We start from the raw sequence: 14644 nt of genomic DNA, 5'->3' as shown, positions 1-14644 counted from the left end.
TAACTCTCCATCACCCTGTCACTCTCCCCTCCAGCACCCTGTCACTCTGCTCTTCATCACCCTGTCACTCTCCCCTCCATTACCCTGTCACTCTCCATCACCCTGTCACTCTCCCCTCCAGCACCCTGTCACTCTGCTCTTCATCACCCTGTCACTCTCCCCTCCATCACCCTGTCACTCTCCATCACCCTATCACTCTCCCCTCCATCAACCTGTCAGTCTCCCTCCATCACACTGTCACACTCCCCTCCATCACCCAGTAACTCTCCATCACCTTGTCATTCTCCCCATCATTATCCTGTCACTCTCCATCACCCCGTCACTCTCCGTCACCCTGTCACTCTCCTCTCCATCACCCTGTCACTCTCCATCACCTTGTCACTCTCCTCTCCATCACCCTTTAACTCTCCATCAGCCTGTCACTCTCCTCTCCATCACCCTGTCACTCTCCATCACCCTGTCACTCTCCCCTCCATCACCCAGTAACTCTCCATCACCTTGTCATTCTCCCCATCATTATCCTCTCACTCTCCATCACCCTGTCACTCTCCATCACCCTGTCACTGTCCCTCCATCACCCTGTCACTCTCCCTCTATCACCCTGTCACTCTGCATCACCCTGTCACTCTGCCCTCCATCACGCTGTCACTCTCCTCTCCATCACCCTGTCACTCTCCATCACCCTGTCACTCTCCCCTCCATCACCCTGTCACTCTCCATCACCCTGTCACTCTCCATCACCCTGTCACTCGCCCCTCCATCACCCTGTCACTCTCCTCTCCATCACCCTATCACTCTCTCTCCGTCACCCTGTCACTCTCCACCACCCTGTCACTCTCCCTCCATCACCCTGTCACTCTCCTCTCCATCACCCTGTCACACTCCCTCCATCACCCTGTTACTCTCCCCACCATCACCCTTTTCACTCTGTCTCCTTCACCCTGTCACTCTCCATCACCCTGTCACTCTCCATCAATCACCCTGTCACTGTCCATCACTCTGTCACTTTCCATCACCCTGTCACTCTCTCTCCATCACCCTGTCACTCTCCCCTCCATCACCCTGTCACTCTCCATCACCGTCTCTATCTGTCCATTACCCTGTCACTCTCCCCTCCATCACCCTGTCACTCTCCATCACCCTCTCACTCTCCATCACCCTGTCACTCTTCCCTCCATCACCCTGTCACTCTCCTCTCCATCACTCTGTCACTCTCCATGACCCTGTCCCTCTCCTCTCCATCACCCTGTCACTCTCCCTCCATCACCCTGTCACTCTCCATCACCCTGTCACTCTCTGTCCTTTACCCTGTCACTCTCCCCTCCATCACACTGTCACTCTCCCTCCATCACACTGTCACTCTCCCCTCCATCACCCTGTCACTTTCCATCACCCTGTCACTCTCCATCACGCCGTCACTCTCCCCTCCATCACCCTGTAACTCTCCATCACCCTGTCACTCTCCCTCCATCACCCTGTCACTCTCGCGTCCATCACCCTGACACTCTCCCCTACATCACCCTGTCACTCTCCTCTTCATCACCCTGTCACTCTCCCCTCCATTACCCTGTCACTCTCCATCACCCTGTCACTCTCCCTCCATCACCCTGTCACTCTCCATCACCCTGTCACTCTCCCCTCCATCACCCTGTCAGTCTGTCTCCTTCACCCTGTCACTCTCCATCACCCTGTCACTCTCCTTCACACCGTCACTCTCCCCTCCATCACCCTGTCTCTCTCCTCTGCATCACCCTGTCACTCTCCATCACACTGCACTCTCCCTCCATCACCCTGTCACTCTGCCCTCCATCACCCTGTCACTCTCCTCTCCATCACTCTGTCACTCTCCATCACCCTGTCACTCTATCCTCCATCACCCTATCACTCTCCATCACCCTGTCACTCATCCTCCATCACCCTGTCACTCCTCCCTCCATCACACTATCACTCTCCCCTCCATCACCCTGTCACTCTCCATCACACTGTCACTCCCCCTCCATCTTCCTTTCACTCTCCCCTCCATCACCCTGTCACTCTCCATCACCCTGTCACTCTCCCCTCCATCACCCTGTCACTCTCCCTTCATCACCCTGTCACTCTCTCCAACATCACCCTGTCACTCTCCCTCCATCACCCTGTCACTCTCCCCTCCATCACCCTGTCAGTCTCCCCTCCATCACCCTGTCACTCTCCATCATCCTGTCACTCTCCTCTCCATCACACTGTAAGTCTCCATCAGCCTGTCATTCTCCCTCCAATACCCTGTCACTCTCCATCACCCTGTCACTCTCCCCTCCATCACCATGTAGCTCTCCATCACCCTGTCACTCTCCCTCCATCACCCTGTCACTCTCCCCTCCATCTCCCTGACACTCTCCCCTCCATCACCCTGTCACTCTCCATCACCCTGTCACTCTCCCCTCCATCACCCTGTCACTCTCCATCGCCCTGTCACTCTCCCTCCATTACCCAGTCACTCTCCATCACCCTGTCACTCTCCCTCCATCACCCTGTCACTCTCCATCACCCTGTCACTCTCCCCTCCATCACCCTGTCACTCTCCATCGCCCTGTCACTCTCCCTCCATTACCCAGTCACTCTCCATCACCTTGTCATTCTACCCATCATTATCCTGTCACTCTCCATCACCCTGTCACTCTCCATCACCCTGTCACTCTTCCCTCCATCACCCAGTCACTCTCCTCTCCATCACTCTGTCACTCTCCATCCCCCTGTCCCTCTCCTGTCCATCACCCTGTAACTCTCCATCACCCTGTCACTCTCCCTCCATCACTCTGTCACTCTCCATCACCCTGTCACTCTCCCTCCATCACCCTGTCACTCTCCATCACCCTGTCACTCTCTGTCCTTTACCCTGTCACTCTCCACTCCATCACACTGTCACTCTCCCTCCATCACCCTGTCACTCTCCCTCCATCACCCTGTCACTCTCCCCTCCATCACCCTGTCACTTTCCATCACCCTGTAACTCTCCATCACCCTGTCACTCTCCCTCCATCACCCTGTCACTCTCCCGTCCATCAACCTGACACTCTCCCCTCCATCACCCTGTCACTCTCCTCTTCATCACCCTGTCACTCTCCCTCCATCACACTGCCACTCCCTCTCCATCTTCCTTTCACTCTCCCCTCCATCACCCTGTCAGTCTCCATCACCCTGTCACTCTCCCCTCCATCACCCTGTCACTCTCCCTTCATCACCCTGTCATTCTCCATCACCCTGTCACTCTCCCTTCATCACCCTGTCACTCTTCCCAACATCACCCTGCAATTCTCCTTCACCCTGTCACTCTCCCTCCATCACCCTGTCACTCTCAATTACCCTGTCACTCTCCCCTCCATCACCCTGTCACTCTCCCCTCCATCACCCTGTCATTCTGCATCACCCTGTCATTCTCCGTCCTTCACCCTGTCACTCTCCCCTCCATCACCCTGTCACTCTCCCTTCATCACCCTGTCATTCTCCATCACCCTGTCACTCTCCCTTCATCACCCTGTCACTCTTCCCAACATCACCCTGTCATTCTCCTTCACCCTGTCACTCTCCCTCCATCACCCTGTCACTCTCAATTACCCTGTCACTCTCCCCTCCATCACCCTGTCACTCTCCCCTCCATCACCCTGTCATTCTGCATCACTCTGTCATTCTCCGTCCTTCACCCTGTCACTCTCCCCTCCATCACTCTGTCACTCTCCTCTCATTCACCCGGTCACTCACCATCACCCTGCCATTCTCACTCCATCACCCTGTCACTCTCCATCACCCTGTCACTCTCCTCTCCATCACCCTGACACTCCCCCTCCATCTCCCTGTCACTCTCCATCACCCTGTCACTCTCTCTCCATCACCCTGTCACTCTCCATCACGCTGTCACTCTCGTCTCCATCACCCTGTCAGTCTCCCTTCCATCACCCTGTCAGTCTCCCTCCATCACCCTGTGACTCTCCATCACCCTGTCACTCTACTCTCCATCACCCTGTAACACGCCTCTCCATCACCCTGTCACTCTCCGCTCCATCACCCTGTCACTCTCCATCACCCTGTCACTCTCCGTCCATCACCCTGTTACTCTCCCCTCCATCACCCTGTCACTCTCCTCTTCATCACCCTGTCACTCTCCCCTCCATCACCCTGTAACTCTCCATCACCCTGTCATTCTCCATCCATCACTCTGTTACTCTCCCTACATCACCCTGTCACTCTGCCCTCTATCACCCTGTCACTCTCCCCTCAATCACCCTGTCACTCTCCATCACCCTGTCACTCTCCCCTCCATCACCCTGTCAGTCTGTCTCCTTCACCCTGTCACTCTCCATCACCCTGTCACTCTCCTTCACACCGTCACTCTCCCCTCCATCACCCTGTCTCTCTCCTCTGCATCACCCTGTCACTCTCCATCACACTGCACTCTCCCTCCATCACCCTGTCACTCTGCCCTCCATCACCCTGTCACTCTCCTCTCCATCACTCTGTCACTCTCCATCACCCTGTCACTCTATCCTCCATCACCCTATCACTCTCCATCACCCTGTCACTCATCCTCCATCACCCTGTCACTCCTCCCTCCATCACACTATCACTCTCCCCTCCATCACCCTGTCACTCTCCATCACACTGTCACTCCCCCTCCATCTTCCTTTCACTCTCCCCTCCATCACCCTGTCACTCTCCATCACCCTGTCACTCTCCCCTCCATCACCCTGTCACTCTCCCTTCATCACCCTGTCACTCTCTCCAACATCACCCTGTCACTCTCCCTCCATCACCCTGTCACTCTCCCCTCCATCACCCTGTCAGTCTCCCCTCCATCACCCTGTCACTCTCCATCATCCTGTCACACTCCTCTCCATCACACTGTAAGTCTCCATCAGCCTGTCATTCTCCCTCCAATACCCTGTCACTCTCCATCACCCTGTCACTCTCCCCTCCATCACCATGTAGCTCTCCATCACCCTGTCACTCTCCCTCCATCACCCTGTCACTCTCCCCTCCATCTCCCTGACACTCTCCCCTCCATCACCCTGTCACTCTCCATCACCCTGTCACTCTCCCCTCCATCACCCTGTCACTCTCCATCGCCCTGTCACTCTCCCTCCATTACCCAGTCACTCTCCATCACCCTGTCACTCTCCCTCCATCACCCTGTCACTCTCCATCACCCTGTCACTCTCCCCTCCATCACCCTGTCACTCTCCATCGCCCTGTCACTCTCCCTCCATTACCCAGTCACTCTCCATCACCTTGTCATTCTACCCATCATTATCCTGTCACTCTCCATCACCCTGTCACTCTCCATCACCCTGTCACTCTTCCCTCCATCACCCAGTCACTCTCCTCTCCATCACTCTGTCACTCTCCATCCCCCTGTCCCTCTCCTGTCCATCACCCTGTAACTCTCCATCACCCTGTCACTCTCCCTCCATCACCCTGTCACTCTCCATCACCCTGTCACTCTCCCTCCATCACCCTGTCACTCTCCATCACCCTGTCACTCTCTGTCCTTTACCCTGTCACTCTCCCCTCCATCACACTGTCACTCTCCCTCCATCACCCTGTCACTCTCCCCTCCATCACCCTGTCACTTTCCATCACCCTGTCACTCTCCATCACCCTGTCACTCTCCCTCCATCACCCTGTCACTCTCCCGTCCATCAACCTGACACTCTCCCCTCCATCACCCTGTCACTCTCCTCTTCATCACCCTGTCACTCTCCCTCCATCACACTGCCACTCCCCCTCCATCTTCCTTTCACTCTCCCCTCCATCACCCTGTCAGTCTCCATCACCCTGTCACTCTCCCCTCCATCACCCTGTCACTCTCCCTTCATCACCCTGTCATTCTCCATCACCCTGTCACTCTCCCTTCATCACCCTGTCACTCTTCCCAACATCACCCTGTCATTCTCCTTCACCCTGTCACTCTCCCTCCATCACCCTGTCACTCTCAATTACCCTGTCACTCTCCCCTCCATCACCCTGTCACTCTCCCCTCCATCACCCTGTCATTCTGCATCACCCTGTCATTCTCCGTCCTTCACCCTGTCACTCTCCCCTCCATCACCCTGTCACTCTCCCTTCATCACCCTGTCATTCTCCATCACCCTGTCACTCTCCCTTCATCACCCTGTCACTCTTCCCAACATCACCCTGTCATTCTCCTTCACCCTGTCACTCTCCCTCCATCACCCTGTCACTCTCAATTACCCTGTCACTCTCCCCTCCATCACCCTGTCACTCTCCCCTCCATCACCCTGTCATTCTGCATCACTCTGTCATTCTCCGTCCTTCACCCTGTCACTCTCCCCTCCATCACTCTGTCACTCTCCTCTCATTCACCCGGTCACTCACCATCACCCTGCCATTCTCACTCCATCACCCTGTCACTCTCCATCACCCTGTCACTCTCCTCTCCATCACCCTGACACTCCCCCTCCATCTCCCTGTCACTCTCCATCACCCTGTCACTCTCTCTCCATCACCCTGTCACTCTCCATCACGCTGTCACTCTCGTCTCCATCACCCTGTCAGTCTCCCTTCCATCACCCTGTCAGTCTCCCTCCATCACCCTGTGACTCTCCATCACCCTGTCACTCTACTCTCCATCACCCTGTAACACGCCTCTCCATCACCCTGTCACTCTCCGCTCCATCACCCTGTCACTCTCCATCACCCTGTCACTCTCCGTCCATCACCCTGTTACTCTCCCCTCCATCACCCTGTCACTCTCCTCTTCATCACCCTGTCACTCTCCCCTCCATCACCCTGTAACTCTCCATCACCCTGTCATTCTCCATCCATCACTCTGTTACTCTCCCTACATCACCCTGTCACTCTGCCCTCTATCACCCTGTCACTCTCCCCTCCATCACCCTGTCACTCTCCATCACCCTGTCACTCTCCCCTCCATCACCCTGTCAGTCTGTCTCCTTCACCCTGTCACTCTCCATCACCCTGTCACTCTCCTTCACACCGTCACTCTCCCCTCCATCACCCTGTCTCTCTCCTCTGCATCACCCTGTCACTCTCCATCACACTGCACTCTCCCTCCATCACCCTGTCACTCTGCCCTCCATCACCCTGTCACTCTCCTCTCCATCACTCTGTCACTCTCCATCACCCTGTCACTCTATCCTCCATCACCCTATCACTCTCCATCACCCTGTCACTCATCCTCCATCACCCTGTCACTCCTCCCTCCATCACACTATCACTCTCCCCTCCATCACCCTGTCACTCTCCATCACACTGTCACTCCCCCTCCATCTTCCTTTCACTCTCCCCTCCATCACCCTGTCACTCTCCATCACCCTGTCACTCTCCCCTCCATCACCCTGTCACTCTCCCTTCATCACCCTGTCACTCTCTCCAACATCACCCTGTCACTCTCCCTCCATCACCCTGTCACTCTCCCCTCCATCACCCTGTCAGTCTCCCCTCCATCACCCTGTCACTCTCCATCACCCTGTCACTCTCCATCACCCTGACACTCTCCATCGCCCTGTCACTCTCCCTCCATTACCCAGTCACTCTCCATCACCCTGTCACTCTCCCTCCATCACCCTGTCACTCTCCATCACCCTGTAACTCTCCATCACCCTGTCACTCTCCCCTCCAGGCCCCTATCACTCTGCTCTTCATCATCCTGTCACTCTCCCATCCATTACCCTGTCACTTTCCATCACAATGTCACTCTCCCTCCATCACCCTGTCACTCTCCATCACGCTGTCACTCTCCTCTCCATCACCCTATCACTCTCCATCACACTGTCACTCTCCCCTCTATCACCCAGTAACTCTCCATCACCTTGTCATTCTACCCATCATTATCCTGTCACTCTCCATCACCCTGTCACTCTCCATCACCCTGTCACTCTTCCCTCCATCACCCAGTCACTCTCCTCTCCATCACTCTGTCACTCTCCATCCCCCTGTCCCTCTCCTGTCCATCACCCTGTAACTCTCCATCACCCTGTCACTCTCCCTCCATCACCCTGTCACTCTCCATCACCCTGTCACTCTCCCTCCATCACCCTGTCACTCTCCATCACCCTGTCACTCTCTGTCCTTTACCCTGTCACTCTCCACTCCATCACACTGTCACTCTCCCTCCATCACCCTGTCACTCTCCCTCCATCACCCTGTCACTCTCCCCTCCATCACCCTGTCACTTTCCATCACCCTGTAACTCTCCATCACCCTGTCACTCTCCCTCCATCACCCTGTCACTCTCCCGTCCATCAACCTGACACTCTCCCCTCCATCACCCTGTCACTCTCCTCTTCATCACCCTGTCACTCTCCCTCCATCACACTGCCACTCCCCCTCCATCTTCCTTTCACTCTCCCCTCCATCACCCTGTCAGTCTCCATCACCCTGTCACTCTCCCCTCCATCACCCTGTCACTCTCCCTTCATCACCCTGTCATTCTCCATCACCCTGTCACTCTCCCTTCATCACCCTGTCACTCTTCCCAACATCACCCTGTCATTCTCCTTCACCCTGTCACTCTCCCTCCATCACCCTGTCACTCTCAATTACCCTGTCACTCTCCCCTCCATCACCCTGTCACTCTCCCCTCCATCACCCTGTCATTCTGCATCACCCTGTCATTCTCCGTCCTTCACCCTGTCACTCTCCCCTCCATCACCCTGTCACTCTCCCTTCATCACCCTGTCATTCTCCATCACCCTGTCACTCTCCCTTCATCACCCTGTCACTCTTCCCAACATCACCCTGTCATTCTCCTTCACCCTGTCACTCTCCCTCCATCACCCTGTCACTCTCAATTACCCTGTCACTCTCCCCTCCATCACCCTGTCACTCTCCCCTCCATCACCCTGTCATTCTGCATCACTCTGTCATTCTCCGTCCTTCACCCTGTCACTCTCCCCTCCATCACTCTGTCACTCTCCTCTCATTCACCCGGTCACTCACCATCACCCTGCCATTCTCACTCCATCACCCTGTCACTCTCCATCACCCTGTCACTCTCCTCTCCATCACCCTGACACTGCCCCTCCATCTCCCTGTCACTCTCCATCACCCTGTCACTCTCTCTCCATCACCCTGTCACTCTCCATCACGCTGTCACTCTCGTCTCCATCACCCTGTCAGTCTCCCTTCCATCACCCTGTCAGTCTCCCTCCATCACCCTGTGACTCTCCATCACCCTGTCACTCTACTCTCCATCACCCTGTAACACGCCTCTCCATCACCCTGTCACTCTCCGCTCCATCACCCTGTCACTCTCCATCACCCTGTCACTCTCCGTCCATCACCCTGTTACTCTCCCCTCCATCACCCTGTCACTCTCCTCTTCATCACCCTGTCACTCTCCCCTCCATCACCCTGTAACTCTCCATCACCCTGTCATTCTCCATCCATCACTCTGTTACTCTCCCTACATCACCCTGTCACTCTTTATCACCCTGTCACTCTCCACTCCATCACCCTGTCACTCTCCATCACCCTGTCACTCTCCACTCCATCACCCTGTCACTCTTCCCTCCATCACCCTGTCACTCTCCCCTCATCACCCTGTAACTCTCCTCTTCATAACCCTCCCTCCATCACCCTGTCACTCTCTCTCCATCAACCTGTCACTCTCCCTCCATAACCCTGTCACTCTCCATCACCCTGTCACTCTCCCTCCATCACCCTGTCACTCTCCATCACCCTGTCACTCTCCACTCCATCACCCTGTCACTCTCCATCACCCTGTCACTCTCCACTCCATCACCCTGTCACTCTTCCCTCCATCACCCTGTCACTCTCCCCTCATCACCCTGTAACTCTCCTCTTCATAACCCTCCCTCCATCACCCTGTCACTCTCTCTCCATCAACCTGTCACTCTCCCTCCATAACCCTGTCACTCTCCATCACCCTGTCACTCTCCCTCCATCACCCTGTCACTCTCCATCACCCTGTCACTCTCCACTCCATCACCCTGTCACTCTTCCCTCCATCACCCTGTCACTCTACATCAACCTGTCACTCTCCCTCCATAACCCTGTCACTCTCCATCACCCTGTCACTCTCCCTCCATCACCCTGTCACTCTCCATCACCCTGTCACTCTTCCCTCCATCACCCTGTCACTCTCCCCTCATCACCCTGTAACTCTCCTCTTCATAACCCTCCCTCCATCACCCTGTCACTCTCTCTCCATCACCCTTTCACTCTACATCACCTTGTCACTTTCCATCACCCTGTCACTCTCCTCTCCATCACCCTGTCACTCTCCCCTCCATCACCCTTTCACTCTTCCTCCATCAACCTGTCACTCTGTCTCCTTCACCCTGTCACTCTACCCACCATTACGCTGTCACACTCCATCACCCCGTCACTCTCCATCACACTGTCACTCTGCCCTCCATCACCCTATCACTCTCCCCTCCATCACCCTGTCACTCTCAATCAGCCTGTCACTCTCCCCTCCATCACCCTGTCAGGCTGTCTCCTTAACCATGTCACTCTCCATCACCCTGTCACTCTCCCCTTCATCACCCTGTCACTCTCCCCAACATCACCCTGTCACTCTCCCTCCATCACCCTGTCACTCTCCCCTCCATCACCCTGTCATTCTCCATCACCCTGTCACTCTCCGTCCTTCACCCTGTCACTCTCCCCTCCATCACTCCGTCACACACCCTCCATCACCCTGCACTCTCCCCTCCATCACCCTGTCATTCTCCGTCCTTCACCCTGTCACTCTCCCCTCCATCACTCTGTCACTCTCCTCTCATTCACCCGGTCACTCTCCATCACCCTGTCATTCTCACTCCATCACCCTGTCACTCTCCATCAACCTGTCACTCTACTCTCCATCACCCTGACACTCCCCCTCCATCTCCCTGTCACTCTCCATCACCCTGTCACTCTCTCTCCATCACCCTGTCACTCTCCATCACGCTGTCACTCTCCTCTCCATCACCCTGTCAGTCTCCCCTCCATCACCCTGTCAGTCTCCCTCCATCACCCTGTGACTCTCCATCACCCTGTCACTCTACTCTCCATCACCCTGTCACTCTCCTCTTCATCGCCCTGTCACTCTCCCCTCCATCACCCTGTAACTCTCCATCACCCTGTCATTCTCCATCCATCACTCTGTTACTCTCCCTCCATCACCCTGTCACTCTCCCTCCATCACCCTGTCACTATCTCTCCATCACCCTGCAACTCTTGATCACCCTGTCACTCTCCCCTCCATCACCCTGTCACTCTCCCCTCCATTACCCGGTCACTCTCCCTCAATAACCCTGTCACTCACCCTCCATCACCCTGTCACTCTCCCTCCATCACCCTGTCACTCTCCATCACTGTGTCACTTTCCCTCCATAACCCTGTCACTCTCCATCAACCTGTCACTCTCCCTCCATAACCCTGTCACTCTCCATCACCCTGTCACTCTCCACTCCATCACCCTGTCACTCGCCCCTCCATCACCCTGTCACTCTCCCCTCATCACACTGTCACTCTCCTCTTCATCACCCTCCCTCCATCACCCTGTCACTCTCTCTCCATCACCCTTTCACTCTACATCACCTTGTCACTCTCCATCACCCTGTCACTCTCCCTCCATCACCCTGTCACTCTCCATCACCCTGTCACTCTCCTCTCCATCACCCTGTCACTCTCCCCTCCATCACCCTGTCACTCTCCCTCCATCACCCTGTCACTCTCCATCACCCTGTCACTCTCCATCACCCTGTCACTCTTCCTCCATCAACCTGTCACTCTGCCTCCTTCACCCTGTCACTCTCCCCACCATTACGCTGTCACACTCCATCACCCCGTCACTCTCCATCACCCTGTCACTCTGCCCTCCATCACCCTGTCACTCTCCCCTCCATCACCCTGTCACTCTCAATCACCCTGTCACTCTCCCCTCCATCACCCTGTCAGGCTGTCTCCTTAACCCTGTCACTCTCCATCACCCTGTCACTCTCCCCATCATCACCCTGTCACTCTCCCAAACATCACCCTGTCACTCTCCCTCCATCACCCTGTCACTCTCAATCACCCTGTCACTCTCCTCTCCATCACCCTGTCAGTCTCCCCTCCATCACCCCGTCACTCTCCATCATCCTGTCACTCTCCTCTCCATCACACTGTAAGTCTCCATCACCCTGTCATTCTCCCTCCAATACCCTGTCACTCTCCATCACCCTGTCACTCTCCCCTCCATCACCATGTAACTCTCCATCACCCTGTCACTCTCCCTCCATCACCCTGTCACTCTCCCCTCCATCTCCCTGACACTCTCGCCTCCATCACCCTGTCACTCTCCATCACCCTGTCACTCTGCCCTCCATCACCCTGTCACTCTCCATCGCCCTGTCACTCTCCCTCCATTACCCAGTCACTCTCCATCACCCTGTCATTCTCCATCCATCACTCTGTTACTCTCCCTCCATCACCCTGTCACTCTCCCTCCATCACACTGTCACTATCTCTCCATCACCCTGCAACTCTTGATCACCCTGTCACTCTCCCCTCCATCACCCTGTCACTCTCCCCTCCATTACCCGGTCACTCTCCCTCAATAACCCTGTCACTCACCCTCCATCATCCTGTCACTCTCCCTCCATCACCCTGTCACTCTCCATCACTGTGTCACTTTCCCTCCATAACCCTGTCACTCTCCATCAACCTGTCACTCTCCCTCCATAACCCTGTCACTCTCCATCACCCTGTCACTCTCCCTCCATCACCCTGTCACTCTCCATCACCCTGTCACTCTCCCTCCATCACCCTGTCACTATCTCTCCATCACCCTGCAACTCTTGATCACCCTGTCACTCTCCCCTCCATCACCCTGTCACTCTCCCCTCCATTACCCGGTCACTCTCCCTCAATAACCCTGTCACTCACCCTCCATCACCCTGTCACTCTCCCTCCATCACCCTGTCACTCTCCATCACTGTGTCACTTTCCCTCCATAACCCTGTCACTCTCCATCAACCTGTCACTCTCCCTCCATAACCCTGTCACTCTCCATCACCCTGTCACTCTCCCTCCATTACCCTGTCACTCTCCACTCCATCACCCTGTCACTCTCTCTCCATCACCCTTTCACTCTACATCACCTTGTCACTTTCCATCACCCTGTCACTCTCCTCTCCATCACCCTGTCACTCTCCCCTCCATCACCCTTTCACTCTTCCTCCATCAACCTGACACTCTGTCTCCTTCACCCTGTCACTCTCCCCACCATTACGCTGTCACACTCCATCACCCCGTCACTCTCCATCACACTGTCACTCTGCCCTCCATCACCCTGTCACTCTCCCCTCCATCACCCTGTCACTCTCAATCAGCCTGTTACTCTCCCCTCCATCACCCTGTCAGGCTGTCTCCTTAACCCTGTCACTCTCCATCACCCTGTCACTCTCCCCTTCATCACCCTGTCACTCTCCCCAACATCACCCTGTCACTCTCCCTCCATCACCCTGTCACTCTCTCCTCCATCACCCTGTCATTCTCCATCACCCTGTCACTCTCCCTCCATCACCCTGTCACTCTCCCCTCATCACCCTGTAACTCTCCTCTTCATAACTCTCCCTCCATCACCCTGTCACTCTCTCTCCATCACCCTTTCACTCTACATCACCTTGTCACTTTCCATCACCCTGTCACTCTCCTCTCCATCACCCTGTCACTCTCCCCTCCATCACCCTGTCACTCTCCCTCCATCACCCTGTCACTCTCCTCTTCATAACTCTCCCTCCATCACCCTGTCACTCTCTCTCCATCACCCTTTCACTCTACATCACCTTGTCACTTTCCATCACCCTGTCACTCTCCTCTCCATCACCCTGTCACTCTCCCCTCCATCACCCTGTCACTCTCCCTCCATCACCCTCTCACTCTCCATCACCCTGTCACTCTCCATCACCCTGTCACTCTCTCTCCATCACCCTTTCACTCTACATCACCTTGTCACTTTCTATCACCCTGTCACTCTCCTCTCCATCACCCTGTCACTCTCCCCTCCATCACCCTTTCACTCTTCCTCCATCAACCTGTCACTCTGCCTCCTTCACCCTGTCACTCTCCCCACCATTACGCTGTCACACTCCATCACCCCGTCACTCTCCATCACCCTGTCACTCTGCCCTCCATCACCCTGTCACTCTCCCCTCCATCACACTGTCACTCTCAATCACCCTGTCACTCTCCCCTCCATCACCCTGTCAGGCTGTCTCCTTAACCCTGTCACTCTCCATCACCCTGTCACTCTCCCCATCATCACCCTGTCACTCTCCCAAACATCACCCTGTCACTCTCCCTCCATCACCCTGTCACTCTCAATCACCCTGTCACTCTCCTCTCCATCACCCTGTCAGTCTCCCCTCCATCACCCCGTCACTCTCCATCATCCTGTCACTCTCCTCTCCATCACACTGTAAGTCTCCATCACCCTGTCACTCTCCCTCCATCACCCTGTCACTCTCCCCTCCATCTCCCTGACACTCTCGCCTCCATCACCCTGTCACTCTCCATCACCCTGTCACTCTGCCCTCCATCACCCTGTCACTCTCCATCGCCCTGTCACTCTCCCTCCATTACCCAGTCACTCTCCATCACCCTGTCACTCTCCCTCCATCACCCTGTCACTCTC

This window comes from Mobula birostris, chromosome 16, assembly GCF_030028105.1.
Source record: "Mobula birostris isolate sMobBir1 chromosome 16, sMobBir1.hap1, whole genome shotgun sequence".
Classification (NCBI taxonomy): domain Eukaryota; kingdom Metazoa; phylum Chordata; class Chondrichthyes; order Myliobatiformes; family Myliobatidae; genus Mobula; species Mobula birostris.
This window is presented reverse-complemented; position numbering follows the sequence as displayed.